The following is a 16,606-nucleotide window of genomic DNA, read 5'->3' on the forward strand; positions in this document are numbered from 1 at the left end:
CTCTATTTCAGAGTTATCTATTGTGTTTCACTGAAAGATGCACACCTTTGTACATAGTTCTTCATCTATAGTTTTATTTACTTAAAATATATTTTATAAATGGAACCATTGGGGACATTGTTAATTCTTTAGATACTTAGATCAAATTGCTTTTCAAAAGAGGTACAACAGTTTGTGTCTCTATTGCAATGATGTTAGAGTTCCTATGGTTTTTTCCGCCCTCTAACACTGTATGTTATCATTTAAATGAATTCACCAATCTCAAAGTGGAACATAGCTCATTTTAAAAAAGGAGTGTATATATTATTGCAAAAAAGTTTGAAATTTTTATTTGTTTAGCCTGGAGAATCCCAGGGACGGAGGAGCCTGGTGGGCTGCCATCTATGGGGTTGCACAGAGTTGGACACGACTGAAGTGACTTAGCAGCATAAGCCATTTCTATTTCTTATGTGATTGTCTATTTTTGTTTGTCCTTCATTTTTCTAAAAATATTTAGTGTTTTTCTCGTTGTTTTGAAAATTGTTCCTTGTTTTCACAATAAGGACATTCATCTTCTGTCTCTGTGTTTATCCCTCCAGACTAAATTTAAAGATGTTTTGTCAATTACCTTCTCCTCGTCTCTGCCCTCCCCGACAAAACAAGATCATTGGGGTATTTTTTTTTTTAATCAGAGTCTCAATAAAACTATAAATTAAATTTTGGAGAAGTAACATCTTAATATTTGAATTTTCAATCCAAGAATATGATACAAGTTTCCACTTACTGTTTTACATCTGTGTAAATTTTTTGTAGTTGCCCTCAAATAAGTAAACAAGTTTCCCTTAAGATTATTCTCAGTTATTTTATATTTTTATTGTTACTATGAAAGTTATCTCTATTATGATAATTTCAAAATGCTTATTGCTATATGGACTTCCTTGGTGGCTTAGATGGTTAAGAGTCCACTTGCAATGTAGGAGACCTGGGTTCAATCTCTGGATCAGGAAGATCCCCTGGAGAAGGGAATGGCAACCCATTCCAGTATTCTTGCCTGGGGAATTTCGTGGACAAAGGAATCTAATGGGGTTGCAAAGAGTCAGACATGATTGACCAACTTACACACACACTTACTGCTATATATAGGAATGCCAAAATATCTTATGTACTTTTTTTTTTTTTACTAAATGCTCATTTATACAGTACTTTTTAGTTTATTCTGTTTTCAAGTTAAGTGAGGATCAACTAGTGTTTTTCTTCATTATTAATACTATTTAGGCTTATAATTATATTTCATATTTTGCCAGAAATTTTAAAACAATGTTGGGAATTTTAAAAAGAGACTTCTTGTTTTGTTCCTGATGTCAGTGCTATTCTTATAACTATCTGGATTCTTCTTTCTTTCATCTCCTTAGCTTTGGAATTGTGAACTCTTTCAACACTTATGCTTTTTTTTCTTGGTCAGATAAAAAATATTCTTGGCATCAGGCACGTAGCATCCTCTTAGATTTGACAGATACATGTGTTTTGTATATAGAGGGCTTTATATACATAATTACATATTTGTGTTATGTGCTCTGAGTGTTCTTTCTTAGAAGCCTGGGTATATGGTGATGCTGTGAATAGAAACTGAGAGCACAGGAGAAGCAGTAGGTTTGGGGAGTGAAATCTACGATAGCCATAAGGATACGGAAGCTCAGGCTAGGATCTTCTCAGTGGGTTTTCCTTTTGTAGGATGAGACAGAACTCACATGTCTTAACATGTGACATGAGATTACATTGACAGCAAACTCAGTGTGAGTCAACACTAAAATGTAGCTGCCAAAAATAATTATAAGATTGAGCTGCATGAACACAAACACAGGAGATGAGAACTATCAATGCTGCCTGAAAGCCTGCTATAATGGTGGGCACTATGCTAGTTGTTCTTAGACAGATGGCTTACTTCATTTTCATGACAATTCAACCTCATGATTCTCCCAGAGAGTGAGCAGAAACTTAGTACCTAGAATGACGCAGAGCAGGGCATGTGCTACGGTTTTTATAAGTGTAGGTAAACCAATTGATATACCCAGATGTGGTCTGATGTGGTATGGTTAATATTAAGGGAACCAATCACTATGTAGCATTATGAATAATAGCATTATGAATAATTTTAGGAACTGAGATTTTAAAAGTTGTATTTGGAGGACTATTCCCTGTGAGGGCAAAAAATATGAATATAGGACGAGCCAGAAAGAATTAATCTACTACTGTGATATTACCACTTGCAAGATTTGGGTACCGTCTGTATGCCAGTAATCTTAAACATTCCTGTCTCCTGTCTGAGCTTTCCCTGGATATGCTGTAGGCAGCTCACACTCAGGCCCAGGGGTTAAGAGTTTCCTAAAGCTCTCTGTAACCATTAAATCCAATCATTAAAGAACAATCATAATTATTATTTTAACACAATTTACTTATTATTATGGACTGGCCACTGGACTAAATGTTTTGTATTTATTATGAAATGAATAGAGTTGAATTTTCCCACTTATGTTACAAGGTATATATTATCCCTATTTTGTAGATAAAACTGAGATGTTAAAGCTGAGCCAGTAAGTGGTTGGAGCTGGGTTCAAACCCCAGGTTTCTCTGACTGTAAGCACAAGCTCTCTCTAGGACACAGACTCCAAAATCCTAGAAAGGGCAGATCAAGGTAAAACACGCCAGGTACTCAGAAGGCTCAGACCTGAGGGTGGCTAAGTGACTAATGTTTTCTGAGCTGCTGCCTCGTCTCTGAAAGTCCAGACACTCAGTCTTCAGAGATCAGGTTCTTGGATTAAAAGGAGATTTGATTTTCTATATTTTGAAACGCATGTACAAACCCTTCCATGGAACTGTGGTGCCAGGTGTGTGAGTGCTTAGTCACGTCCGACTCTTTGCAACCTCATAGACTGTAGCCCTGAGGCTCCTCTGTTCAGGGAGATTCTCCAGGCAAGAATACTGGAGTAGGTTGTCATGTCCTCTGCCAGAGGATCTTCCCAACCCAAGGATCAATCCCAGGTCTCCCTCATTGTAGGTGGATTCTTTACCGTCTGAGCCAACAGGGAAGCCCTAAGAAGCCCATAGGAGAAAAATATATTTCAATATAAACCTCTGCCAATGTCCTGTTGAAAACCTGAGTCCACATATTCCATAAAAGCCTGCTGTTTTTTTGATGTAGAGAAAAACCCTTATTTTAAGAAAATGCAAGATTGAGGATAGCTAGTAGACACAATTGTTAAGGTGAGGGTTTCCTTTGACTGGCGACCTGGAAGCCTTCAAGCTAGAGACACCACTTTTAGAGGGTCTTGTATGGCAGAACTCTCAAGAATTAGAGCTGCTGTATCAGCAGTTCTATGGAGTCATCACCCTGGGTGGGATGCTACTGGCCTTGGGGCTTTTTCCCCTTTCTTTCTTGAATTTTCTGGGCATTAGGCACTATGTCTTACTCATTTTGTACCCCTGAGATTAGTCATGGTTTATTTACCATCAGAGCTTCTGTCTTGACAGAAACCTTGCCACTACCTCTTGGAAGGAAATATAAAAACAACACTGTTCTCCTTAGCAATTAATTTTCCCTGCAACGAGCATCATAATGGCAGACAAATGTACTGCCAGTAGCTATAGTCGAGGTTACAAGTCAAATGGAAAATAAACAAACCCACACCGATAGATAAGTAGAGGTAAAATTGTGAGACAGTCACAGGAAAGTGATGTCAGGAACTAAATCAAGGTAGAGAAGAAGAATGGTAATATGTTCTGTAGTTGTGTATCAATTTGGACAAGTTTAATAATTCCTAACACAATTAAGAATAGAAGCAGAAAACAAGAAATGTACCCTGTGAGGCACTGAAAGAAAAAAGCCTAGACAACATTTTTATTTGTCCAGGAACCAGACTAGAAGCTAAAAAAGAAATGAAAAAACAAATCATAAAGTAGACTTTTTTGTTTGCTTGTTTTCTCTCTTTGATCAGTCTTTGTTTGGAAGAATAATTCATAACTTCATAATTTTATGATCTGAGGGGGATACCAGGAGGGCCCATCATGTGAAGACGTTCTCCCCCAGGCTTATTGTTAATAGAAGTTCTAGGTTTCAAGGCTTATGTTTTGTCATTGAATCATTGGCATTTGACAATTTAACTGTCATCAATCATGCCTATCTTTTCATAAGTAAGGTTATCAAATTCTTTCCAAAGGTCATGGGGGAAAGCATGTTAAAAAAAAAAAAAAAAGAGGTCAGCATGCTAGATTAATGGATGTTTTGTGAACTTGCTAGAGAAATGCCAAAATGTACTTCCTGTCTAACTGAAATGTTATGTACCATATATGATACATATGTCATAAATACATGTGTCCCAGGCATTGCCCAGTATGATCCCACGTGCTACACAGACCTGCTCCCCTGGACCAATATTAGGTCAGAGAAGGTAAGGTAGGGAAGACAGTAACCTGAATGGAGGGTGATGGAGGGTTCTCTTGGTTCTGCTCCCGTTTCACCTCCATCCATCCATCATTTAGTGACCAATTCTGCCCCAAGGCTGGGGAAATAACCAGGGCCTAATCTGGGTATTTTATGGGCTCTTGACATCTGGTCAATAATTCTGCTCTTTTCTTATTTGGTTTTCTGATAAGCAATTGCCTTACATCCTAAACCATGACTTGCCTATAGCTCAAATGCTAAAGAATCTGCCTGCAGTGCAGGAGACCAGGATTGGATCCCTGGGTCCGGAAGATCCTCTGGAGAAGGGAATGGCAATCCACTCCAGTAAACTTGCCTGGAGAATCCCATGGACAGAGAAGCCTGGCAGCTACAGTCCTTGGGGTCGCAAAGAGTCGGACATGACTGAGCGACTAACTCACACACTAAACCCTCTGCCCTGAGACAGAGGTCAGCCACACATCCGTTACTTTTCTAGGAATCCAGCTGTGCCCTGTGGTTAGGTTGCCATGCTGTTTTTGACCCTCTCTGATGCTGCCTGCCTAGAGCTGGATCTCAGTATATTTCTGCGTCTTTTACCCTCATCCATTCCAGACCATTCTGCCCTGATGCCTGCCCTGCCTCCCCCATCTGAATGACTCCTGGGGCTTCCCCAAGCCCTTCCCAGATACAGCACACCTTAACAATTCAAGTTCACTCAGGTTAGAAATTAATGTCCTTCAGACTCTAATTAAGTCTCTGACAACTTAGGGAAACACCCTCCTGCTGAAAAAGTACCTTGTCTGTTTTTATTTCCAAACTTCCCAGTGAGTTTCTTAAAGAATATTTTCCTATGACATTCTGAATATATTTTCAGTGTGAAGAAATTAATAACTTAGGTCTTAGAATTTACTTTGGAAACTTGGAGATGACTTTTAATTTATGAGCTAGCCCACAAAGCCTCTTTTTATTATCTTGGTTTTTGGAAAAATTTCTAATGCTTAAAAGTTATACATGGAACCACCAATTTTTCCTTTTCCTTTCTTCCACTCACAAATCAAATCCCTTCTCTTTTCTTTGTTGGATCCTAGTTTTAAAGACCTGCAACCAACTGAATAGTGATCAAGCAGGAAGAAACAATGGAGAACTTGTCAATTTATTTTATGAAGCTTTGGTGTTGCCATAAACACCAGGACTTTAAATCCCTATCTATAGTGCTGCCAGAAGTAACACTTGATATAACAGTTCCTGATTTTCTTGTTTTACTCTTACAACCACAAAAAAGGAATCAACGCAGAGAATGGTTAGATTGCTGTGAATAGGTTCATCAGTAGCATTTTTCTTGAGTCCATATATATGCATTAATAAATGATAATTGTTTTTTTCTTTCTGACTTACTTCACTCTGTATAACAGGCTCTAGGTTCAGCTACCTCACTAGCACTAACTCAGATTCATTTCTTTTTATGACTGAGTAATATTCCATTGTAAATACTTACCACAACTTCTTAATCCGTTTATCTGTCAATTGTCATCTAGGTTGCTCCCATGTCCTGGCTATTGTAAATAGTGATGCCTTGAACATTGGAGCACATGTGTTTTTTAGAATTATGGTTTTCTCAGGGTACCTGCCCAGGAATGGAACTATTGGATCATATGGTAGTTTTAGTCTTAGTTTTTTAAGGAATCTATCTCCATACCGTTCTCCATAGTGACTGTGCAATTTATATTCCTACCAATAGTGCAAGAGGGTTCCCTTTTCTCCACACCCTCTCCAGAATTTATTGTTTGTAGATTTTTTGACAGGGGCCATTTTGACCAGTGTGAGGTGGTACCTCATTGTAATTTGAATTTGCTTTTCTCTAATAATGAACTCTGTATATTTTATAAAACATGTTTGAATTCATGCCTTGATGGGAGCCTTAAATTGGTGATGAACTGATTTTTCAGAAAAGAAAATTGAATTTTCCTTAACTAAACCAGCAGAATTTTACTCCCTAGTCTTTTGACTCCCCCAAACCATTGCTCCTGTGAACCCCACACCACTTTCAGACCAAATATCACGAGGATGGGATGGCTCTGTAAACATGAGGTCTGGCCAAAGGTTCGAAGCTTTGGATTTGACTCAGGAGAAATGGAGACACACTTTCTTGATCAACATGATGGAAAGTTAGTGGAACATGACATCCCTGGAACTTTGTCACTTCTCTGTTGTGTACTAGTTATAGTTATCTTGATCAAGTTTCTGCTCTGGGCCTCAGTTGCCCCTTTGTAAAAGGAGTATGATAAGAAGTTGTGAAGATTCAGAGATTCTGCATGCAGTGTGCCTAGCATTGTATCTGGGATGTCAGATGTGCCAGTAAATGTTGGCTATTGTTTTAATGTGCTCAGGCTGCCATACTAATATACTGTAGACTTGATAACTTAGACAACAGAAATATGTTTTCTTGTGGTTCTGGAAGATAGAGAACCCAGATGAAGTCTGGCAGGGTCAACTTCTGATGAGAATGCTCTTCTTGGCTCATAGATGGCTGCTTTCTCAGTGCATCCTCAGATGGCCTTTCCTCAGGGCACAAAGAGAGAGAGTGCATAGGGACACTAATCCTATCAAATTAGGGCCACATCACAACAGACTCATTTCTTTCCTTATTCCAAATACTCCAGTATTCTGGCCTGGAGAATCCCATGGACAGAGGAGCCTGTAGGGCTACAGTCAATAGGATTGCAGAGTCAGACATGACTGAAGTGACTTCACATGCATGCATGTGGGGTTATAAGGTTTCCATATATGAATTTTGAGGAAGATACAAATATCAAGCCCATAACAACTAATATTACCAGTATTCTTTTCTTTATCAGTATTACTGAAATGGGGCCTCCCTGGTGGCTCAGTGGTAAAGAACCCACTTGCCAGTGCAGAAGATATGAGTTCAATCCCTGAATCAGGAAGATTGCAACCCACTCCAGTATTCATGCCTGGGAAATCCCATGGACAGAAGGAACCTGGCAGGCTCCAGTCCATGGGGTTATGAAAGAGTTGGACACAACTGAGTGGCTAACAACAACAACAAACATTACTAAAGTGAGTGTGGTGGTAGTTGTACAGAAGGAGCAGGGTGTGAGAGATTAGAGTCAGGGCAAAAGGCCATTGCAGAGAAGCAGGTAGGAAGGGAGAGGAGGGAGGAGTTCTAGAGGTAAGGGGCTCTTTACCATTGACATGTATTGAGCACCCACTGGGTGCCAGCCATTGCTCTGGGGCCTAGCGATCCAAGATGTGCAAGCATGGAGTCAGACGAGCTAGAACTGACTTAAACACTATGATGAAAATCTGTGCAAGTCATGGTGGGAACCCAGGAGATGTCTTCATAAAAGAGCAGCCACATGAGTGACAGGAATTGTTTGGAGGAATAGCCCGTATGAAATGGAAGGGAACAGTCACTAGGGGTCACCATTTCTAGCTTTGAGTAGTCAAAACCATGAAGACCAAATTGGCAGACTAGTGGGACTTGGGAGTAGATTTGGGAAGGGAAGGGGGCTCTTTCAATAGCAAAAAGGAGTCACAAAGTTCCTCCTCAGCGGGAAATATCCCTGGTTGCGGCATCAAACTCTGAAGACCGAAAAAGAAAATAAGAATTGTGTTATTTCCTGCAATGAAATAATGCTCTAAGCCATATCGTCACATACCCTCCCGAGACTGGAAGTGAGAAGATGACTAACCCTTCTCAAGGCATTACTGGAACATGTTCTGTTCCTACGTTAGTTCAAGAAAATGATTGGATTTGTATGATAACATCACAAAGCCCGGGGCATTCCCCGCCCTTTCAGAGAAGTTGGGGAGGAGGGGGAAGGAGCAGGGTGGGGAGGAGCCAAGGCTCTGGGAGGCGGGAACTCAGACTCAGCCCAACACCTGTGCCTAGAAAGAACCGGTTATATAAGGAGCTATCTCTGGCAGCTGGGTTCTATCTGCATTGGGATTAGAGCCTGTCCAGTTGCTTAAAGAAACAAGATCTCCTGTGCAGGTAAATTTCTGTGGCTTCAAAGGTGGGTCTAATTTAGCCTAGAGCCCCCCAGGTCCTCTGTGAGGTCTGGATTCAGAAAAGGAGAGGTAGTGGTTTTTGCTGATATGAACTTTGCAGGTCAGAGTGTCTATATAGGCAGAGCCCTGGCATCTGGAGATCTGAATTGTGTTCTCAGCTTTGCATCTGCTCACATGTGTAACCAAGAACAGTAGACTTCAGCCCTTTGGGCTCTGTCTCCTCATTCAGATCAGGGGGTCTTTGGACCTGGGTGATTCCTGGGGTCTCTCCAGCTCTGATTTCCATCCATGGTGATTTGGTAGAGTTAGCAATGCTGCAAGTTGCTGTCATTTCCCAGGGCTCAGGCCCTTCCAGGGATCTTCTGAGCCTGCTCGATTTGAGGAGGGCGCTGGAAGGGGCCTGGGCCTTGTGGGTCTGATGTTCTGGGAGGCTAGCTGCTCTCTGGGTGCTAATAGGAAGCGAGGTTGGCTTGATATCCTCTGTGAAATCAGATGTGAAGAAACACTGATGATGATGCTCACCTTCTGCGAGAGTGAAATGGTCCCTCACGTGATAGGTGTCAGTGTGGTGCTAAGGGGTGTCCTTGGCTTAGATGAGAAATCTAGAAATCACAATGCTGAAGCATTTTGCTGGCCTCTAGGCATCGGAGGCTGGCAGTGGCTGTGGCAGGAGGTGGTTAGCCCTCAGCTCAGCGTGTAAGTCTGTCCCGTGAAGGCAGAGGGAGATACTTCGAGACACAGACTGAATACTGGTTAAACATTTTTGTTCCAGACATGCCAGGTCCAATCTATAGGAGCTCGGGGCTAGAACTGTGATTCTAACTTTGAGCTAGTGAAGTGGACCTAAGTGTCTCAGTCTGGGGTGATCTCCTGGACCTGGCAGGGTGGGATGATATCTCTAACTTTGGAGAGTGAGGATTCTTGGGTGGGCTGGGTACTGACCATTACACAGAGTGAGCTTCACGGGGAAGAGAAGACAGCCCTCTCTCTGGGCCTGTGATGTAGTTGAGAGCGGAAATTCTGATTCATCCTGCACCCCTGCCATTGAGGGCCCATGGAGAGGAGTCTAATATAAAGACTTGGTTAACAAGTTGAATCTATTGCTTTTTAATTTCCATTGTAAATCTCTCTACTGACCGTCGAAACAATCAGTAGGAAGGAATAGAATTGATATAACTATTAGCTGCACAACTGTTTTGGGGACAAATCTCTCCACCTCGAGGGTAACCGCTAAGCTGATTTCCAACACATAGACTGGTTTTGCCTTTTTTGGGAAGTTATGTAAATGGAATCATAGAGTTTCCGTGTCTGGATGTTTTCGCTCTGTACTGAGTTTGTAACTTTCATCTGTAGGGTTGGGTGTAGTTCATGGCTGTTCACTCTCACGCTCCGTAGCATTCTATTGTGTGAATGTTCCGCAGTATTATTTATCCAGGTTCATGGCCTTGTGGGGAGTTCTCAGTTCAGGACTATTTTGAATAATGCTGTTATGAATTTCCTTGTACGTGTTTCGTGGTATACAAGTCCAAGTGTTTCTATTAGGTAATACCCAGGGATTGCTGTGTCAGAGGATGTATATGTGTTTACTTTTAGTACTGACTGCTAGATAGTTTTCCCAAAAAGATTTTTTTCCAAAGGATTGTTATTTTAAATTTATTTTTATTTGTTTATTTTTGGCTGCACCGTGCAGCATGTGGGATCTTAGTTCCCTAACCAGGGATTAAACCCGTGTCCCCTGCAATGGCAGTGCAGATTCTTAGCCACTGGACAGCCAGGGGAGTCCCCCCAGAGATGTTTTCGATTGGCTTCCTTTTTCCAAAGTGTTGCCTGGGTGTCTAACTGCATAGCTCGGTTTTCTGGAGTAGTGCTTATCACAGCCTGAGATGGGAGGCCATCCATTTCTCGAGTCCAGGACCAAGGTTTTTTGGGGCAGGAAGTGCTGTTACCCAGCATCATCCCCCCTCCCAGGTCATAACAGATCCAGGGTTGTTCTGTCATGGTTGCTCCTTTTACAACAGTCTCCTTCTCATACAGCCACACAAGCTCAGAGGTCCTGAGAATACCTTTCTTGAGGTGTAAAAAATCTGTGCTTCTGTCAGGTAACTCAGCTGTGAGGAGAAGCAAAAATGTGCCGAGGGCCAGAGAAGGCTTTTGTGGATGAGGGGAAATGAGCTGAGCTTTGAAGAATGGATGCAATTTGAACCAAAGAGGGCAAGACACATCTTGTGTTTGTGTGCGACTGAAAGGTGTGTTGGGATAGAGCAGAGGGTGTGCGCTGTGGGTTGTTTACCCAGAAAGAGGTCCAAACCCTGAAAGCCTGACCATGTGGGTTTGAGGCCACCCTCTGTATGGAGGAGGGGAAGGAAATCTATTTTTATTTAATCAAATAATGCAGTTCAAAGCCTGTGACTCTCTTCAGATGCAAATACTTCTGAAAATAAAAAAGAACTCATTTACATCTGTTTTAAAACTCCTTCCTATTGAGATGTGTTTTGAAATGTCCAGAGGAAGAAAGATCAAAAAGGTTGGTTCTTCAAAAGTGTGGGAGATGGTGGAGAAATCAGAGTAGGGAATGGCTCTAAGACCAGGGTGCTGCTGTTTCCTGGGGTGGGAACTCTAAGAGCAGAAGCAGGCGAGAGGGCAAGAGCGTGACTCCACTGAGGTTCCAGTCTAAGAGCCTGTAAGAAAGTGAAAAAAGAAGATGTGTGAAAAAGATGCCCCAGGGCTCACCCTAGTGAGTCTGGGCAGCTAGAGCCGTTGGAACTGCTGCTCAGGACACCAAGTTCCTTCTAGCCTGATGTTCAGTTCAGCTGCAAAGAGTGACTAATATCAGGGTCTGCCTTCTGCAGGGGCCAAGTGAAGGTTCTTAAGCCCATGGAAAGTTACACGGCAACTTAGGGTGTACACTCCCGTTCTGGGGGTGTCTGCACTTCTACAAAGATCTGTGGCAGTGTAGTGTCTCATGGAGTCAGATGGAAGATGAGGCAGCTGAGAGTGGGCAGGGAACTCCATCAGCCAAGTTCTTACATCTTCACATAGGCATGTAATCACCCCAGCATTACCAGTGAAGGCAGGGAGCTTTCGGCCTTTGCTCCCCACCAACCCCAAACCCAGAATCCTCTCCAGGTGCCTGGTTGCTATGGAGACTCCTTTGCTTTTTGAAGCTGCCCTGGATTTTACTTTGTGCCTTAGGGCATTTTGCTTTAGATCCCGCATACCACCCCCTACAGCCAACCTGGATGAGAAGAGGTGTTGTTAGGGAGGCCACTGAAACCAAGTCTCAGCCTAAACCAGTCCCAGGGATGTGATCAGAAAAGCAGAAGAGCAGTCACATGGTTGATATCTCACAAAAAGTTTTTCCGTCCTTTTCTCCTTCAGCTTTATACTAGGAGGGGTGGGGAGGGCAGGTTTTATGATTCCTTACATTTTACAAATGAAACATCAATTCATTCATTCAGTCAGCTGGTCAGCAAACACATATCAACCATTTCTTTATTCATGACTGGGCTCTGCGAATCCAGGAAACAAATCTTATTCTTGTCTTCAAAATAGTTCATAGTTGGACTGTGTTCTTTATTGTTTCCTGAAAGACAAAGTCTTGGGATTTTCTATTAAAAATGCAATCTAAATGCAGACAAGTGTCTAAATGGTAAAAACTTTCAAGATCCTTTCCAACCATTAATTTTGTAAAATCATTTCCCCTTTCATGAACCGGTCATGATCTGTTCATAGAGATATGGGTTTTCCTATTCGTCATCAGTACCCACAAAGCCACCTGAAATCTGCTCAGGAATGCCTGATGTCATCACCTGTAAAAAATGTATTAGAGACCAGACTTTAGCAGAGAGAAATGGCAAGCCATATCTTTAAGTCTTTTTGAGGCACAAATGTAACTCAAAATGTTAAAGAGTGTTAAAAAAAAAACAGCCCAACAATGAATCAATTAGAGATAAAATTCTGTTGCATTAAGATAATTTCTCAGTGATGAATTCAATTAACCACATTTTATTCTGTGAATTCCTCCTTGGAGCTTACCCCTGTGTCTAGCACTGTGTAGCAACAATCCATCTGGGTTAGATAGTGCTTTAAAGCAGACTTCCCTGTAACAGGCTGTGGTGGTTTAGTCGCTAAGTCGTGTCCGACTCTTGTGACCCCATGGACTGTAGCCCGGCAGGCTCCTCTGTCCATGGAATTCTCCAGGCAAGAATACTGGAGTGGGTTGTCATTTCCTTCTCCAGGGGATCTTCCTGACCCAGGAATCAAACCCGGGTCTCCTGCTTTGCAGGCAGATTATTTACCCACTGAGCTACGAGGGAAAGGGCTAGGCCTTAAATATTTTTACTTGCTGGTCATATGATCTCTGTTCCAACTATTCAACTGTGCTGTTGTATGTTGCAAAAGCAGCCATGAATACATAAATGGGTAAGCATGGCTGTGTTTCAATAAAACTTTGTTTACAAAAGCCAATGGTGGGCCACATTTGACCCATGGATCACAGAATGCCATTCCCTGCTTTAGAGTTTTTTCAAGTCACTTTACATTGTTGTCTCTTTGAGTCCTGAGAGTGGGCACAGGATATGTCATCTCCATTTTACAGGTAAGCCAGACAGCTGGGAGATGGTAAAGTGTCTGCCCATGGCCACACGGTAAGAGGTAGCAAAGCCAGCCACCTCTGGGTTTTCTAATTCCAAATCTGGCACACCATGAACACTGTACAATGACCGTTACAGAAAAGAAAGATAGCTTTGCCCACGATAAATCAGCCAGGGCTGATTCTTAGTCTTGTTCTTTTGTTCCAACTGTCAAGAGAATGGAATTGATCATTTTTTCAATCCGATGCTTTTTATCATGTAGACAGAGCCATTGTGCAAGGAGCTTAGGTTTCTATTCCAGTTTTACTCAGATAACTCAGTGGGCTGTAGCGAAATGCCAGAGCTCTCCGGGAATCAGTCATCCTGTAGGAGGATTCTACAGGTCCACAGTACCTGTGAGCAGGGATGTACTTACTTCATTTCCTTTTCAGAGCCCTAACTCTACCCTTACTGGTGGGTCAACACCCACATGTATGTATGTGACCTGGTGCTGTGCCTGCACACAGTACGTCCTCAGTAAACATCTGAATGAACATCAGGGTAGGGACCTGAGGCATGGAAGAGACCAGAGCCTCACCTGGTGCTGCTGCTCCAGTTACTGTTCTAAGGCCTCTTTGGGATCACAGGCACCAGGGATCCTCCTCCCCATCATAAAGCTCTCTCTTACCCCCAACATCTACAGAGAAGGCAGGTATAGCCAATAAGGCAAGGTGAAGACTGAGGTTCTGACTATTGATTTGCTGAGTTCAAATGGATCCTGACCTGAAGAATGTGACAGAGAGGTCCAACTCCCTCTGGGGAGCCAAGGAAGCGCTCAGGCCAGACAGCATGTCTTTAGGCTTTGCTGGCTAATATCTGTGCCCTGGTTAGCAAGGCTCTGTTCATTTTCATGATCTTGTTTTACTGGCCTGCTCCAACACTGCTCACTCACAGTGTTCGAAGTGCATTTCCAAATATGACCGAGACCCATTTAGCCCTTTGTGGAGAGCTGTGGCAATCTGGGAATAAGCCAATTTCTTGAACAGCTTGTTATACACGGAAGACACGCAAGAATTTCCAACAAGCCACATGTGGGTCTAGACTCTCCTGAAGGTGACTTAGGAATACTTCTTTAAAGATATATATGTATATTGCCTCATCCTGAAATTTAGAGCAGGGGTATCTTGTGAAGGGCATGTTGTTCTCTGAGCCCCACAAGACACCAAGGCTTGTGTTGAGATGCAGTGTTTTCAGGCCCAGAGAGGAAACTGAGTGTGAGTCAGCACTTGGTGAGGAGGTCATGAACCTGGGCTGGGTTCTGAAGCCAAGGGACCCACTACCGTTTGTCATGTCACAATCAGTGAAGAATGGCTGTTCGTCCGCGAAGGACAAAAAAGTAAGAACTTGCCTTTAGGTGCCTGATGTTTACAAATGTAAATGGTGGAAGAAACTTGTTGGGAAGGAGGTGGGCTGGAGGAAGCTTTGCCTGATAGTCCATACCAGGAAGGAAAAAGCGCGGGGAAACACAAGACCAGACTAACTGCTTTTGGATCCCTCTAACCCAGGTTCAGGAGAGGATTGAGTCTTCCCCCAGGAGGTATGCCAGCAACTGTGACAAATAAGAATTTTCAGGAATCAGAGTGTCCTAACCTCAGAGGGAGGTGAGGGTGTGAGGCTAACAGAATTGCACCAGCATTAACCCCTTGGGGGATAAAAGACTGGTATCAGGCAGGAGAGGTTTCAATGCATGAATCACTCAGTGCAGAGCCCACAGTGGGGTCCAAGGATAAGGCCATTCTGCAAACAGGTCACTATCAACGCATGACGAGCTAAGTGTAAAACAAAGGTCAGTGTTTAGAAACTTTCATAGCAATTGACCAAAAAAAAATTATTTCTGTTGAATCTGAATTTTCTTTTTAAAAGGAGGGCTTGCATTTTGTATTATTCTTTAAAATTTTCTGTTTCTATTTATTTATTTTGATTAGATTTCAGTGACAAATTGAAAATAAAAGAATACAGGTCTTTCATGAATGATAATTTGAGAAGCACCAAGTAGAGGGCAGTAGGGATTCCTCTACAGTAGGGGGTCAGAAGGTAGTCAGGATGAGGGAAGCTCAGTGATGGTTAGACATTCAAAGAAGGCTTCCTGGAGGAGGGATCAAGTTGGATTTTGGAGGATGGGTAAGATCTTGACAAATGAAGAGGGCCCTCAGGTCACTTCTATAGCTGTGGGGGAATGCTCAAACTTCATTTGACTGTGTGTAGGTGGCTTTTAGTGCAAATACATTCTGTCCCAAGGGCTATACTTCATACAAATGTGAGTTTCGGGTATCGAGGGCTGAGCACTGTAATGGGAATCAGAGTCCTGGGTCCTGAATTCTGGGTTGGGCTTTGATTCAATTTCCTCTTGCAACTGGAAAGGTCATTTAACCTCCCACTAGACTGAGAAGTCAATGGCACCCCACTCCAGTATTCTTGCCTGGAAAATCCCATGGGTGGAGGAGCCTGATAGGCTGCAGTCCATGGAGTCGCTAAGAGTCGGACACGACTGAGCAACTTCACTTTCACTTTTCACTTTCATGCATTGGAGAAGGAAATGGCAACCCACTCCAGTGTTCTTGCCTGGAGAATCCCAGGGACGGGGTAGCCTGGTGGGCTGCCGTCTATGGGGTCACACAGAGTCGGACACGACTGAAGCGACTTAGCAGCAGCAGCGGCAGACTGTCAGAGCCATGAAGATGGGGACCATCTCTGGAGAATGGTGCCTGGCTCAGGACTGGCAGATGATAAGTTTCCAACAAAATTTTTGATGAGTGAATGGGTGAACAGATTTCAGTTTTAACACCTGAAAAATGAGGCAGACTAGAAAAGGCTGGTGATTTTCAAACCATACAATGAGAAACTTTGCAAATATGCACTGGAGTCCAAGCTGCAACTTCAAGTCTCCACCCTTGAGTTTCTGTGGGGTTTCTTTCATATGAAGAAAGAACCCCACTGCTAAAGTAATTTTGGGAAATACTAGACAACATGTTTTTCAAGGCATATTATTCTGGTTTTGACATTTTCTTTTTCTAAGTGGATAAGAATGCAAATAATAGAGGCCATGAAATCACTCACTTAACCAATCACAACTGCACAAAAATAGATGCAGGAGATCCAAGGATATGCTAGAATATTTAGATTGGTAGGGCCTATGGCTTGCAGAGCTTTTAATATGAAACTCATGGGTTAGCTTCAAAGGAGGGACCCACTGACCCCCTAAAAAATACATGTAAAATTTAATATGCCATCGAGTACCAGTTGAGAATGCTATGGTTGAAGCATAGCATTCAACCAAATGCATGAAGCAGGCATCTGGACAGTGGCTGACATAAAGAACCTTACAGAGTCTGGATACTACCATGACTTAAGTAAGCCAAAGTTTTATCCTTCTCATGTAAGAAGATATCTACAGGAAAACCACCCAAAGCTGGTGCTTTGTTCAAAGCAGTCACTGAGATCCAGACTCCTCCTAGCATGCAGCTGTTCCCTAATGATTTCAAGACAGCTGCTGCATCTTTAGGCATCACATCCACTTTCCAGGAAA

General features: G+C 42.5%; 1 protein-coding gene across 1 annotated transcript in view; it reads left to right on the top strand.

Moving 5' to 3' along the window:
* Positions 1-8,375: 8,375 nt before the first annotated feature.
* Positions 8,376-16,606, top strand: part of CAPN14 (calpain 14) — a 37,773-nt gene continuing 29,542 nt past the window's right edge. Inside the window, exon 1 of the mRNA XM_055540584.1 lies at positions 8,376-8,432. The gene's annotated coding sequence lies outside the window, so the exon portion shown is untranslated. The remainder of the gene's footprint in view (positions 8,433-16,606) is intronic.

Source organism: Bubalus kerabau, chromosome 11 (genome assembly GCF_029407905.1).
Source record: "Bubalus kerabau isolate K-KA32 ecotype Philippines breed swamp buffalo chromosome 11, PCC_UOA_SB_1v2, whole genome shotgun sequence".
NCBI classification, from domain to species: Eukaryota; Metazoa; Chordata; class Mammalia; order Artiodactyla; family Bovidae; genus Bubalus; species Bubalus kerabau.